This window comes from Saccostrea cucullata, unplaced genomic scaffold (assembly GCF_032062105.1).
Source record: "Saccostrea cucullata isolate Sc308-1 unplaced genomic scaffold, CSIRO_AGI_Scuc_v1 ctg14349, whole genome shotgun sequence".
NCBI classification, from domain to species: Eukaryota; Metazoa; Mollusca; class Bivalvia; order Ostreida; family Ostreidae; genus Saccostrea; species Saccostrea cuccullata.
In genome coordinates this window covers 1-15,937 of record NW_026919660.1, presented here as the reverse complement: position 1 = coordinate 15,937, position 15,937 = coordinate 1, and the positions used below count along the sequence as shown (strand labels likewise).

General features: G+C 32.6%; 1 long non-coding RNA gene across 1 annotated transcript; it reads right to left on the bottom strand.

Annotated features, from left to right (window-relative positions):
- Window positions 1-2,624: 2,624 nt before the first annotated feature.
- Window positions 2,625-11,331, bottom strand: LOC134235766 (uncharacterized). Its single transcript, XR_009985478.1, has 2 exons — window positions 11,210-11,331; window positions 2,625-2,833 (listed from the first exon to the last, which is right to left on the bottom strand). It is a non-coding gene; the product is annotated as an uncharacterized LOC134235766 (long non-coding RNA).
- Between the last annotated feature and the right edge of the window lie 4,606 nt (window positions 11,332-15,937).

The window sequence follows — 15,937 nt, the reverse complement described above, 5'->3', positions numbered from 1 at the left end:
TAAGTTACAATTGATAGAACAGCTTTTGGAACAGCTTTATCCAAGTTTCCCGCCAGAGTTTGTTTGCACACAAACCAAAGTCCGCAAACAAAAATAGTGCACAATAAAACAGATAACAATCAAAGTTTTTTTTTTAATTTTTCAATCTAAAATGATAAACTATATTTTGGAACAAAGAAATACAAATGAATTTTTAAACAAGAGGCCCAGGGGCCACAGCGCTCACCTGAGCACATCAGGCTTGAATTTACTCCCCCCCCCCCTTCCAGGCGTTCATCATTTGAACAAACAAAAATCTACACTACCTGAGGATGATTCCATATAAATACCCCGGGTATCACTAATCATAGCTTTGAAGTACTTGAAAAGATGATTTTAAAAGGTTTCCCTATATATCCCTATGTAAAACTTAGGTCGGCCATTTTGGCCCCACCCTATCCCCAGGGCCGGGGGTCATGATTTGAAAAAAACTTGAATCTACACTACCTGAGGATGATTCCACGTGATTTTTATCTTTCCTGGCCCAGTGGTTTTTGAGAAGAAGATTTTTCCTATATATTCCTATGTAAAACTTGGGTCGGCCATTTTGGCCCCATCCTTGCCCCGGGGGTCATGATTTGAACAAATTTAATGAATCTACACTGTACCTAAGGATGATTCCACATGAGTTTCATCTTTCCTGGCCCAGTGGTTCTGGAGAAGAAAATTTTTAAAGATTTTTCCTATGTATTCCTATGCAAAACTTGGGTCGGCCATTTTGGCCCCACCCTTGCCCGGGGGGTCATGATTTGAACAAACTTGAATCTACACTACCTGAGGATGATTCCACATGAGTTTCATTTTTCCTGCCCCAGTGGTTCTGGAGAAGAAAATTTTTAAAGATTTTTCTTATATATTCCTATTTAAAACTAGGGTCGGCCATTTTGGCCCCACCCTTGCCCCGGGGGTCATGATTTGAACAAACTTGAATCTACACTACCTGAGGATGATTCCACATGAGTTTCATTTTTCCTGGCCCAGTGGTCCTGGAGAAGAAAATTTTAAAAGATTTTTCCTATATATTCCTATGCAAAACTTGGGTCGGCCATTTTGGCCCCACCCTTGCCCCGGGGGTCATGATTTGAACAAACTTGAATCTACACTACCTGAGGATGATTCCACATGAGTTTCATCTTTCCTGGCCAAGTGGTTCTGGAGAAAAAGATTTTTAAAGATTTTTCCTATATATTCCTATGTAAAACTTGGATCGGCCATTTTGGCCCCACCCTTGCCCCGGGGGTCATGATTTAAAATTTGAAATTTGAATTTACACTATCTGAGGATGCTTCCACATGAGTTTCATCTTTCCTGGCCCAGCGGTTCTGGAGAAGAAGATTTTCTAAAAATGCCATTAATTTTTAACAAATTCATGATTATCTCCCCTTGGAAAAGGGCGTGGCCCTTCATTTGAACAAACTTGAATCCCCTTTACCCAAGGATACTTTGTGCCAAGTTTGGTTGAAATTGGCCCAGTGGTTCTTGAGAAGAAGATGAAAATGTGAAAAGTTTACAATGACAACGACAACAACTACGACAACGACAACAACGACAGACAACGGACAAATTTTGATCAGAAAAGCTCACTTGAGCCTTCGGCTCAGGTGAGCTAAAAACATGAAGTTTTCGCTTTGTTTAAACTGTAATGACATAGTCCCTGTATTCATACGCCAGACAGACTTCGGTGATTTGGTCTTGTGTGTTATGTGTATTTATCACTTATAATTTCATAATGCTTTTTATTAGGGTAAAACAAAGTAAATGTATATATATATAACTTCATAATACTTGAATTTGATTCCCCATTGTTTCCCTTCTTGCCCCAAAGGGCCATAATTTGAATAAATTTAAATCCTAAATACCTGAGGATGCTTACATGTCAATATGACTAAACATAGCTTTTCTGTTCTTGGGATTTCTCCCTTTATTTTTTTATGTAAACTTTGATTCACCATTGTGACCCCACCCTACCCTTAGGCGTTATAATGGTTTGAACAAATTTAATTCTACACTACCTGAGGATGTTTCAACATAAATATCACTAATAATGGCTTTGAAGTACTTGAGAAGACAATTTTAAAAGATTTCCCTATCTAGTCCTATGTAAAACTTTGATCAGCCATTTTGGCCCCACCCTACCCCCAGGGTCATGATTTAAACAAACTTGAATTGACACTACCTGAGGATGATTTCACATGAGTTTCATCTTTCCTAGCCCTGTGGTTCTTGAAAAGAATCAATTGGTTGGCATGATAATTTGCATAAACGCAGAAGGCATTTATGCATAAAGTTATTATGCAAGCCAAATAAAGTGCATTCATTTGACTATTATTGTCTCTTGAACAAAGACATTGGAAACGAAAATATAATTTGACACAGGAATGAATTTAGATTTATATTATCTGACATAAATTCAAAATATTTATCAATACGGATAAAGGTTATTTGTATACAATGATATAAGTGTGATTACATCCAAACAATATTTACTGCATGCAATACTTTGGCCTTTGGCTTCTCAATAGATGTGATCATGAACCAACAAAAAATTAATTCCCTAGTATATCTTTATCTATCCTATTTATTTCTTAAATTCCTAAATAATTCACCTGTAACACTTTTAATGATGAGGCTTTTCTTCCTGACATTCTCCTAGCTGTGGAACCTGGAACATATCCATCACTAGTCCTTGCTGAGTTGCATTAACTAATCCTCTAGCAATATTATCCAGCTCTGCTAATATCTGTGTTGTCTCTATGTTCAGGATGGACTCAAGCTTCTGGTTGCCTTGAACATTCTAACAAAAAAAATCATAAATTTAATTCAGAATGTATAGGAATTTTTTTTTTTTTAGGTAGGAACAAATCTTTAATACATGTTGTAAAAGCATTTTTATACAGAAATTTATCAATATTATTCTCAAAGTAAAAGTTTGTAATACTATTGAGTTCCCATTTCTATACAATAAGCATAGAAATTAAATGATCAGGGATTAAGGTGCTCTCTTGTTGGACTAGACACCTTTTCCTTGGGCATTCTTGGGTGTACCTCAGAGTGAGTTCACTTCAAATTAAAGTTCCAGGAGGTTTTGGGGTTTTCCCTCTTGACCACGTTGACCAACCATATATTTGCTTACATTTTTTGACCAATCAAATTGGGGGGTTTAAAACATGTGTCATTGTAAATGTTACCATGCTAGATACCAATGCACTAAACTACTTTCTTAGTAAATTAATAGTTGAGTATCTATTGTTTAATAATATTTTTTCCACTTTTAAACATTTGATAAAGCTGATAAATTACAATCATAATTAGCGTTGGCAATGAGTACCTGGTTAATTGTCGAACAATGTGAGTATCGGTTAGTAAAACTGCTATTCAGTTACTCGGATAAAATGAATTCTCCATAGTAAAGGCATAGAAATAAATGTTTAATAATTTATAAATGTACCGGCATACTAACTTACACATTTCGCTAATTTTAGATATCATTAGACTTGATCTAGTGCATGGTTGTAGTGGATCAAACTGTTTTGATTAGTTTTAACAGTTCATATAATTGATAGCTTTGATTGCTTCGGGTATATATCTTTTGAAGACCTGAGCTATAATTACCTCATTTGATAATTTAACGAGATGCCGTCGCAGACATAATAAGCTTGGAGTTTACCAGAAGAACAGCTGATTCAAAATCTGTTAAATCACCTAATCTTTAAATATTCGGAAACCAGCTATTTACTGGAAACTCCACATACTGACTATTAATTATGGAGTATATAAATAATTATTCTCCTTGATTGCGACATATTTCGGGGGCTGAAATGGAAAGTGTAAAATGGTGATTGACAATGATATATTTATTTGTCTTCTCGGTGTGTCGACTTCCTTATTTTCTTTATTTTAAAACAGTAAATCTTTGATGATATTGTATGTGTGTATTGTAAAAATAATGTCCATATACAGTATATTTGCAGATTACTATACCGATAAGAATAGAAAAAGATAAATAATAGATATTGATGCTTTTACCAAAACTCATCTGAGTAACCGGGTACTCGATTGGAAGATGAAACGAGTAACCACTTAAAAAAATCATCCGATTTGCCAACACTAATTATGCAAATCATAATGTGTTATTACACTATGCTTTAAATCATGAGTGTATACATTTGTTGGAGACAAGAACAAACGTGTCAAACATTTGGAAATTCAATAACATTTAATAACAATGAATTAATTGGCTGACTTTTGAATCGCCTTCGGCCTCAGTAAACTAACATACTACATGTACATGGTCTATTGCCTCATATGATTTTGGTTTGTTTCTACTTCTATTTCAATGCACTCGATCCGTAATTTGAAAATAATCTTTTACATGTTTTTGTAAATTAAGATTAAATTTATTTTCAAAAAGTTAAAATTACAAGAATATGAACCCACCAAAAATTGTGTATGATCACAAGTACTGTTTTTGTGGTTTAATTTATTAAGGGTGTGATATTGACGTCACAATAACCGTATCAGCCCTGCAGGGCTGATACGGCTATTGTGACGTAAGCCATATTGCATAAAATTATGCAAAAAACCTGTATTTACTACTAAGTGTGTAATAAAAATATAATATTTGACTTTTGAGCAAGTTAGCGTATAGATTTGATTTAGTGCATTTCATAAAGTTTTTAATTATTAACATATGTGCAAGACATTTAGCATACTGTACTTGACTTAGCTGAAGTTTCTTTCCCCCCAAAGTGCTAAAAAATTTGCAAGCCAAATAGGGCTGGAACAATTCATCGAAATATCGATATTGTTCAATATAATTCCTCAATTCAATATTCAATTCACTACCTCAATTTTCAATTCAAAACATTTTTTTATATTCAGGTTAGCTAACCTTTCAATTGACTGTCTTTGTCCTCATTTTGTCAGTTTATTTGACACTCATGAGAGAGAAAATTAAGACAGAAAAAGTTTTTGTGCAGGTTGCTGCTGCTAGAATTGACACAGACAATGCACTTTTTTAATCGACAGAAGCACAAAAAGTGTTTTCTTTTTGTATCGTTACCTTATATGTATCTTTTGGAATCTGAATACATGTTTTCTTTAACTTAATGATCTGTTTCTTTTTTAAAATGTATTGTATTGAAAAAATTGAATTGTGACACAAGTATTGCAATACGTATCGTATCGTGGAGGGGGTGTTTTGTTTCAGTCCTAACGCCAAATGTAATGTTAATATTTGTATAAAATTTTGTGATTTCTAAAATATTGGATATCATACAATCAAAATTGTTTGAATCATTTGATTGTCACTAGTGTAAAAATTGTTATACGTACCCCAGAAATCTAAATTGTGAGATTTAGAGCCTTCCCTACTCCCTTGCAAAGAGCGGTAGTAAGAATTTATATCTGTGAGGTACTCGCGATACTACATGTAGGTGTTGTTCTATGAGGTCAATATTGGCATTCCGACTTTACAAATTTATAACAAGTCTTACAGAAAACTGCTATAATGTACGTACGATGTACATAATTTACCCCCAACCAAAATATAGTCTAACCCAAATATGAACTATAAAAGCAATATAAACAGATGGAAAAAAAGATGATTCTAGTATGTGAAGAGTGTAGCTATAGAGAATAAAGCCAGTCGTCTTCCTCCCCTTTCGATAGTCGCATAAAAGTGGGTGTTTCCAAATATAAGCAAGTTAATTTACATCGGGATCGAAATGAAATAATTTAAGAATACATAAATAAACTTAATATACCACAATACATTAAACAAGTCAAATGATTCTTATTATAGCCTATGACTTTTCTGATAGAAAGGATACAAAAATTAAATACATGATGCACTCTGCTTTAAAAAAGATCATATCACATGATATACAATTATAATTAACTCTTAAAAATTCAATTTAAAAGCTGATTGTATTTAAACAAACACACTAACAGTGTAATAAGAATTAAACCGAGGGAATTCGGAAAGGCTTATCCATGATCTGTCTAACAGGTATAAAGCAGTCTTCGAAATAACCTGGGTGCCCCATGCCCGGGACCTGGTAAATTTGCCTGGGCCCATATCGAAAATAAATATAAAAATAATAGATTAAAATAATACAAAAATAATACAAAAAAAGTATATTTTTAATGACCAAATTTGGAACCCTTTTTATCTTGGTTCCAAATTAGGTCAAAAATAATACACTTTCTTAGAAATGAAACACAAAAAAAAATATATTTTTAATATACTTTATTTCTCAGTAAAAATACAAAAATAATACACTTGATGTATTTTTTCTGTACTCTTGTATTTTTTCTGTATTAAATCCTAATCCAAAGTACAAAAATAATACAATTTAGAGAAGAACTAAAAAATACAAAAATAATATAAAATGTATTAATTTTGTATCAGTCTATTATTTCTGTATTATTTGGAGCACCTTGAAAAAAAAATAGGAAAATAATATAAAATGTATTAATTTTGTATCAGTCTATTATTTCTGTATTATTTGGAACACCTTAAAAAAAAAAATAGGAAAATAATACAAAATGTATTAATTTTGTATCAGTCTATTATTTCTGTATTATTTGGAGCACCTTGAAAAAAAAATAGGAAAATAATACAAAATGTATTAATTTTGTATTAGTCTATTGTTTCTGTATTATTTGGAGCACCTTGAAAAAAAAAAATAGGAAAATAATACAAAATGTATTAATTTTGTATCAGTCTATTATTTCTGTATTAAAATCGATTTTAAAATTAAAAAAATCTAAAAATAATACATTCTGAAAGGTACAAAAAAAAATACATTTAGGAGTTCAAAAAAGGTACAAGAATGATAGACAAAAAGTACATAAAAAAGCTTTAAATAAAACAAAGCAGTGCCTAGAAAAGTACTTAAAACGTGAAAAACTTCTTAAATGCAGCTTTCAATCAGATTTTAAAGAGAAATGGCTTTAGATTACTGATTTAGTTACTTTTTGTGCAATAATCTTGATCTTTTCTGCCTTACATACAGTATTCACTCTTCAATTGTCCTCATTTCTAAGTCATGTTTTATCAATCTTATTGCCTTTGTAAATTATACATTTATTATGAGATATGAATTCAAAAGTCTAGATCTTCTCTCTGCTTTGGGGTTTCTTTTGCACAGCACTATACTTTATTGAAGAAGTACATCTCCAGTTTTCTCACTGTCATCCTGCTTGGTCCTGCATAATCTTAGACTACAAAATAGAATATCAAAATGTACTGGGGTATATCAAAAATAGATGCACAGACACACACAAAAAGAAATCTTCACATGATTAGCTGATATTGTCATTTGTCAATGTTACACACCTGTAATGCTTCAAGGTGTAGGGTGGGAGGGTGGGTGGGTAGGTGTCCTAGCTATTCCTCTATAACTAATCAGCTTTTCTTCTTTGGCTCTGTAGAGGCACTCAAACTGAAAAAGTAATGATACTGATAAATGTTTTGCAGAACAGGTAGAAATAAAGACCATTAAAAGATGAAAATATAAAACTGTCAATACACCTCATTGGAATTGGGGGGGGGGGGGGTCATTTGATTTGAAATCTTAAACTGATATTGGGGAAGGGAAACATGGATCATCATATATTGATATAAAAAATAATTAATTTGTGCCTAGAATCATTAAATCATATACGATAGGGAACCACACAGACTGTTCAAGTCATTTTTGAAATAATTATAAGTATGCTAAACCATAAATCCATGAAGCTTATTTGAAATGCTTACCCCCCCCCCCCCACCCCCTTCACTTTTCAAAATTTAATTGGTTGTATGCCAAGATGATTTTATCTGTTATAATTCCATGCTTAGGCCTGAGGGATAGGGTGAAATTAATTTTTAAGTCATTTTTGGTCCATGTAAATAATATATCATCTGCCATTGAACATGTTGAAAGCCCGTAATTATCCATACAATTCAAGATAGAAAGAACAAAACAAAACTCTCTTTCGCCACAAATCCAACATCTCCAATATATCTACATTCAATTTGACCTACTATGAATTGGTTATAAAAGATATTATTAACATTTATTAATCTACATTTCACATTTTAAAAATTGAAACTACTGTGCTATTTTATTTAAATTCTTACCGCATATGGCGTTGTTTACACCTGGAAAGCCAGGGCATGATGCTTGAAAAACGCCAACCTCCTTCCGTTTTCGCTTTTCTTTGTTTAAAATTGTGATCCATGCTAACATGCTGTAGCTAAACATCTATTTTCTACCAATTTCATCGGCGAATACTAGCTAAATTTTTATTAAACATCACAACTCTCTCAATTCTGTTCGTCGATCTATTTTTCAAAATGGCGTGGGTAAATTACCGTTAACCAATCAGAGAAAAGCAAAGAAAAATTTTAAAATCTGACCAATCAAATAGCTCCTTATTTACGAAGATTTCCGATTTTTAAATATAAAATATTTTTAACAGTCTAAGGAAATGTATTTATGTACGAAGTCTAATAAGTAATATGAAATAAATTTAATAAACCCTTGATCATTACTAGAATAATTAGGAGGACTCATTTCTTATAATCGTTATATTTGTTTTTAAGAAATTTTCCGATTACAGATGAAAGATTTCTGGTCAGCCATATTGTTTTGTTTTTTTAATTATACAAGTTGACCTGTAAAGTAGACCATAAAGTTCAAGAAGAATGATCAATTTAGTGTTAAATCTAAAGCAAAATAACAAGGTATAGAGCCATGTCCCCCTTTTCTCGGCGCCATGTCCTTTTTTCCTGACAAAAAATTAATAAATATTCCCAGTGTTGGCAATATTCCTTAGCTGTTCTGTTGATTCAGTGCATACTGATAATCTCTTGTTTACATAACGCAACCAACTGTGAATTCACGACAGGAAATCACTTTACGCTTGAACGATTCACACAGCCACCTGGCTAATTAACATGCCTCAGGCTGTCAGGGTAGAAGATTTAACTTGAGAAACTGTCATTTGATTGCATTGATTATACAAGAATTAGCCCAAGATCAAATATAATTAACTTGTAAATTATTAACTAATTAAAATCAGGATCGTTTTTTTTTTTTAAACTGAGAGTAGAATTATAAACACAGAGTTGAAGAAAAACTCGTCTGATATTTTATCTGAATAAAAACAACTTACTTTGTACCAAAAACTGAATGTGATGTGACAAAAGGCTAAAAAACAACCTAAGTTAGTTTCAGCTAACATTCTCTAGTGTAAATATCTATCTTATAAACACACTGATAATTTAATTAGGAAACCTACTACTTGCACATCCCTTTCTACTTGAACATTGTAAGCTCATTTCTTGAAATTTATTTAGGATAATTTGAATATGATTCCTTCTCTGAGTGAAAAAAATGCACATATTTACTAAAATCTGAAGAAAACATCGTATGCATGGTATTAGCTAGTTGCCAGTTGGGACTTTCCATGTTCACAGGTAAATCACGTGATTTCTGAATTGTAGTATGATGTAATCATTTGTTAGCCTGCAAGACCACCTGTTGTGTGATAGATCTAAACAGTGAAAGATGTAAACCCGCTGAGAAGTTAATGTAAACCCGCTGTAAAATCTTCATGCCCAAGATGGAAATATTTCTCTAGATTACCACTGATTGAGATTAACATAAATTTTAGTACCAATTATTTATTTAAGTTCTAGATAATCGGATACCAAGATTCCTGAAAAAAAATATATAATATAAAGTTTCTAAGTACCGGGTATGCTATAAACTTAAAAAAAAAAAAAAAAAAAGCAGCAAACATTTTGCAAGGAATTTCTCTTAAATTTATAAAGTTCATAAAGACAAATGTAAATAGAAAAAAATATGTCTAAATTTAATCCCCCCCCCCCAACAACAAAAAGAAATAGAGACCAAATATATGGAATTTTCTGTAAATGTACTAAAATCAAATTTGAGACAAAAAATACTGATCGTCTTTCTGTAAAATTACCAAGTCCAAATTTAATATAAAAATAATACAGACAAACTCTGTAAAATTACTAAGTCTAAATTTGATATAAAAATAATACAGACAAACTGTCTGTAAAATTTTTTAAGTCCAAATTTAATACAGAAATGATACAGTCTAACTGTATAGACTTTTCTGTAAAATTACTAAGTTCAAATTTGATACAGAAAAAATACATCTGGAAAAAATTAAGTCCTGAAATAATACAAAAATAATATACTGAAAATAATCTAAGTCCAAAAAATACAAAAATAATACACTGAAAATAATCTAAGTCCCAAAAAATACAAAAATAATACACTGTACAAAATCAAAGTCAAATTTTAATACGAAAATGATATACTGAATTTTTTGTGATAGGAAAATAATATATTTTTTCTGTATTATTTTAAGAAAGTACAAAAATGAATGTATTAAAAGTATATTAAAAATATACTTTACTGTATTATTTTTTGATATGGGGGGGCATGTGTAAATTCTCAAATTACATGCCCGAAGGGCATGTGAGAGAGACTTTTCTTTTGATTCACAATGTTTACTTGCTATTTCTTCTGTTGTACCCCAGTTATTCGTGTAAACTTGCTATGTAATGTCTTAATCTGAATTGCAGGTCTACATTTGTCTTACGTTACATTATCGGTACGACCTGTCAAATGATTTTCAATCGTAATCATTAATTAAAGTGTGTAATATATAACTGATTTTTTTCTTGATGTTTCTTGCTAAATTACATATCAACAAATGACCAGCATGTGAGTCAAAAGTTACGTAAATGGCAGACAGGCAGGCCACGGTTGATTTTTTAAAACTCTGGAAAAAATTTAAACTAAAGATCAAGAGAATTTAAAAAACAGAAACACTGTCCTTATAGTTAACATAAAACCTTATTTTTTTGTTGCACAATCATATCTCTGCTATATGAATGAATTTTGAGTAGGGCATGTACAAATTTCAATGGGCTAGCTGGGTTAAAATGACCCATATACATGCCCGAAGGGCATGTGCTGAAAAAGAATTGTTGTGAAGACTGATAAAGCGGTCGACATGAAACTACTTTGATGTAGTGTGTCTTTGTACAGACTTCAAGTCTCCAGAACATAATTACACAATTGTTTCAAGGAATCAAACAAGGACGTTGGTTTTTTTTTCAGTCCAAACCATGCCTTACCTGCTTCCTCAGTTCCTGAGTAAGCTGTTTACACCGGAAGTGTATAATGCCCTTATAGTACAATGTCCTGACTGATTATAATAAATAGTTTTTTGTCAATTTTGGTGCATACACAATATCATTTTTATCGGAAATAATAATTCAAAATATTGTTATCTTCTATGAGAATCGTGGCAAAATGCACAATGAAATATATAAACTTTTTATTGGACATAATAAAAACAACAGGGGTATAATGTCCTGCTTTAGGATAAAATGACCTGATTAAAAAAATCTAATAAACACAAGTTTGCATGATTTTTATATTCTAGTAAAATCATTAATAAAATTTTTTCAAGACGTACAATTTTATCCATATTTTCTTTCTGAGCATTTTTATTCCAATGCCCATAACATGTACAGGCCCTTAGAGACATCAAATGTGATTTAAAAAAAAAAAAAGAATGCTGTAAAATGATAATAATTAAGAAAAAATGTGGAAAATATAATTGTCACTTACTGAATTATACTGTCATATAAGTAATGTGGTAGCTTTTTAAATTAAAAGATGCTTCAGTCCAAGTTTCTTTAATATAAACAACATGTAAACAATATATGTTTGATATTCAATTACTTGCTCTTTAGCAGTAGATAATAAGTGCATTTTGAGTAAAATTGAGATAGGCTATTATTGTATTAAGTAATGCTTATATACATGTATTAAGTAAGTAAGTAAGTAAGTAAATTATTTATTATAGTGACATGTGTATTGTTACAGTAATACAATATATTTTACAACAATAAGTTTAGTTTCTTACACCCGGCCCAAAGGACCTATATGTCACTGTTAATATTTTAACAAATTATATATACAAAGGCACATAATGAAGATAAATGATATTAGAATGTTCTTTTTATGAAGTTCTGGCGAGTTTTAAAAGCATCAAATATAAAATTTGCGGATTGTCTGGGAAATTTACATAAAATATCTGAAAAGAATGTGTAATCTAAAGACAAATCTGATAAATTTTTAAATCCTATTTTACGAAAGAAGTCTATCCTTTTAATTTCATATAATTTGCAGTGTAATAAAAAATGTTTTTCATTTTCGATTTCATTATTGTTACAAAACTGGCAAATTCTATCTTGGGGTGGCTCAGATTTATAACGTCCGGTTTCAATTCGGAGTGGTAATACACCGCAACGAAACATTGCCATGGCTGATCTTATCGGTTTTGTCAAATCCATAGAAACGTAATCCTCCAATCTGTATTGATTTTTAAAGAGACGGTAAGTTCTTAGTTTGGGAATTTTTTGCAAATCTTCAGTCCATTTTGTTTCAATCTGTTGACAGAGGAGTCTTTCTGCAAGTTCTAAGCTGCAAATTGATAAATTTGTGTAGATATCTGGCATATTTAGAGAATCAAGAAGTAATTTAGTTTTTGAAGTCCAGTTCGTTTTGTTATTTTGTTCCCTATCCCATAGAAAAATTTTCTTTGTCAGACGGTCGTTTTCTAATATCATCAGACGATTCCATAATCGCAAGACGTTAATCTGCTGTCGAAAGTAGCATGGCATCCAGCCACATTCGCCTTGGATTGCAATCGATGGTGTGAATCGGTGTACTCCAAGAAAATACCGTAAGGCGCGGGACTGCACCATCTCTGTACAATAATAATTTGTGGTTCCCCAAACTCCGCTGCAGTAGTCCAGAATGGGAGCAACACAGTTGAGATATAACTTTTCAAACGTTTCGAATCCGACCATTTTGAGGGAGTGAATTTTAGATATCATAGATCCGAGAGCTCGTCCTCCAGATTTTCCTAAATTTTCCGCATTTCTCGTAAAATCACAATTCTCATCAAAGATTACTCCTAAATACTTGTAGAAAGGTTCATAAGTTAAATTTTCTCCTCCTAGATAAAATGTATGAGTACTTCTTTTTTTGCGTTTTTTCCGAAAGTGAACTATTTTGGATTTGTTTGGATTGATTCGAAGACGCCATTTTTTACACCACGAGTCCACAACATTGAGCATGTCCTGCATATTCTTTTCATTCGGAGAAATAATTGCGATATCGTCCGCATACAATAGAATACTTAAGTTAAGATTTTCGTCAATCTGTACTCCTTTATTTAATGCTTTAATGGCTGTAGCGAGATCATTGATGAAAAGCGCAAATAAAGTGGGTGACAAGTTATCTCCCTGCCGAACTCCTGAAGAGCACTCAAACCACTCTGTGTAGCGGTCTCCTATCCGGATACAGGATTCTGTGTTGGAATAGAGGGATTTTAAAGCATGATAGAAGTTTCCATCGATTCCATGTTTCAAAAGATTTAATTGAAGTAATTCTCTGTCTACCATGTCAAACGCTTTTTGCAAGTCTATGAATGTAACAAATGTTGCTTCATTATTTTCAATTATACTGTTGAGAGTAAATATATGGTCAATACAGGATCTATCTTTTCGGAACCCATTTTGTTCATCCACCAAGATATCACTTTCCTCCAAATAAAATAGGAGTCTGTTGTTAAGTACGGAACTGAATATTTTGGCTACTACAGATAAAAGACTGATTCCACGGTAATTCAAAGGGATTCTAGGATCTGACTTGTTGTCTTTGATAATAGGGTATATAATTGCTTTACTCCAGGTTTGTGGAACAATTCCAGAATCAAAGCATAACTGAAACATTTCGTGCAATGTTTTGACGACGTTTTCATTTTTCAAAACTTCATATGGCAGTTCATCTACTCCTACTGACTTGCCGTTTTTTGTTTTATAGACCACTTTTCGAATTTCCTCTTCGTTTATTTGTGAGTTTAAAAAAGTATTTGGTATATACAAAGGATCAAGCATCATACGTTCTAAGTGTAACTTTTGGTTGATAGCCTCGTTCTTAAATGCTGCATCAAAGTCTGGATCGGAGTCAGGATTATATAAGTTTTTGAATTCTTTATACCACGTTTGTTTAAGTAATTTTTCATCTGAACTTATTTCCCCTTGGTCGTCATAACATTCTGTAGGGAATTGTTTTTTGCGATTAGGACCCAGCCGTTTGATATGCTCCCAGAATTTCCGAGGATCATCTGAACACACAGACTCAATATTTAGAGCTAAGGTTCTGTTATGATTTCTTTCATAGTAACGAATACGTTTGTCTAAGATGTTTTGAGCATGTTTAAAATTTTCCCGTAATTCACGCTTTTTATGTCGATCTTTTACATTGCATTTCAAAAACTTTTTTTCATGGTTTCTCATAGTTTTCCACAGTTCTGTTAGCTCGTTGTTCCAGTATGGCTTGTGAATACGCAATTTTTTCTTTGATTTTCTTGACCAATCATAGTTAGGTATTGATTCAGTCATTTCACTAATAACCATTTCACAGAAATTTTCATATATTTCGTTTATTTCTCTTTGAGTTTCACGACACAACTCTATTTTTCTAATAAGTAAGTTTATTGCATGTGTGGCTGAATTAGAATTCATGAAATCGCTTGGAATTCGTCTAAGGTTAAATCGCTTTTTCGGGTTGCTTTTATTTTCATCAGCATCCGCATGTACGGTGTATTCAAAGACTACTTTAAACTTGAGCACACTATGATCGGGCACCTTGCATTTTTCTCCTAAAAGGTTCATTGCGCTGAGTTCTTCAATTACACTATTACAATTCACAATACAAAAATCTTTGCACTGAGGAAAGACATCGTGAGGAACACATATATAGTCAACTACTGATTGACCACGCGTAGAATGGTATGTATACTGATTTGACTGTTCTCCGAAACGTCCGTTTAAGGTACAAAATCGACTGTCATTTAGAAACTCTAAAAACGAACTTCCGTGTTGGTTATGGGTAGCATCTACGGAGTTACGTAGTGGTATGTTATCGAGAAAGTCGTTACAGTCTTGGGTGTTTCCAATTCTGGCATTCAGGTCACCACATACAACTATGGCATACGATTCATAATGTAAATAAATTTGCGTTAGTAAATGTGAGTAGAATGAGGAAGCATCACGTCCCCACGGTGAATTTTCAGGAGGTAGGTACACAGTGAAGAGAATAAGTGTAAAGTCATTATATTTATTTACAAAGCGCACTCCTAAGATTCCTTCATAAGATTTGTCGACAATGTCAATACAATAAGAGTTAAAAAGCCAGTCTTTTACCACGACTCCCACGCCCCCTGAACCTTTCGGTGCTTTAATATGAGTGTGAGTGCGATTAAACCCAATCCATTTAAACCCATGCTCTGTTAAGTCTATACCATCTTCATTAACTAAGTGTGTTTCGTTCAACCCAACAATATCACAATTAATATACTTTATTATTTCAGTTCTTAATTGTTCATTTGATCTTGTCCATCCACAAACATTTAAATGTCCTATATTTAGACTACCTGTGGGTCGGGTTCTGTCCTACTCATCCTCGTGATCGGAGAGAACATCATTGGTCTGTTCAACTTGCGGTTGCTTTTTAACAATTCTGCCGTTTGCTGTAATTCGAAACTGCTTGCCGTGTGGCATTTCGTTTAAGATAGTGCGTGCATTAAGTTCGATAAGTCTTTCAGTATGGGTTTTACTAGATCTGAGAAAGACGGTTTTGAACTTTTCTATTTCTCGGAGTTTACGCTTTTCCCGTAACACAGCCTTTTTTTCAGTGAGAGAGGATACCTAGATCTTTACAAGGCCTGGTCTGTTACCCCTGTTTTTCAAGCGGCATGCTGCCACGACGTTTGCATTGTCGTC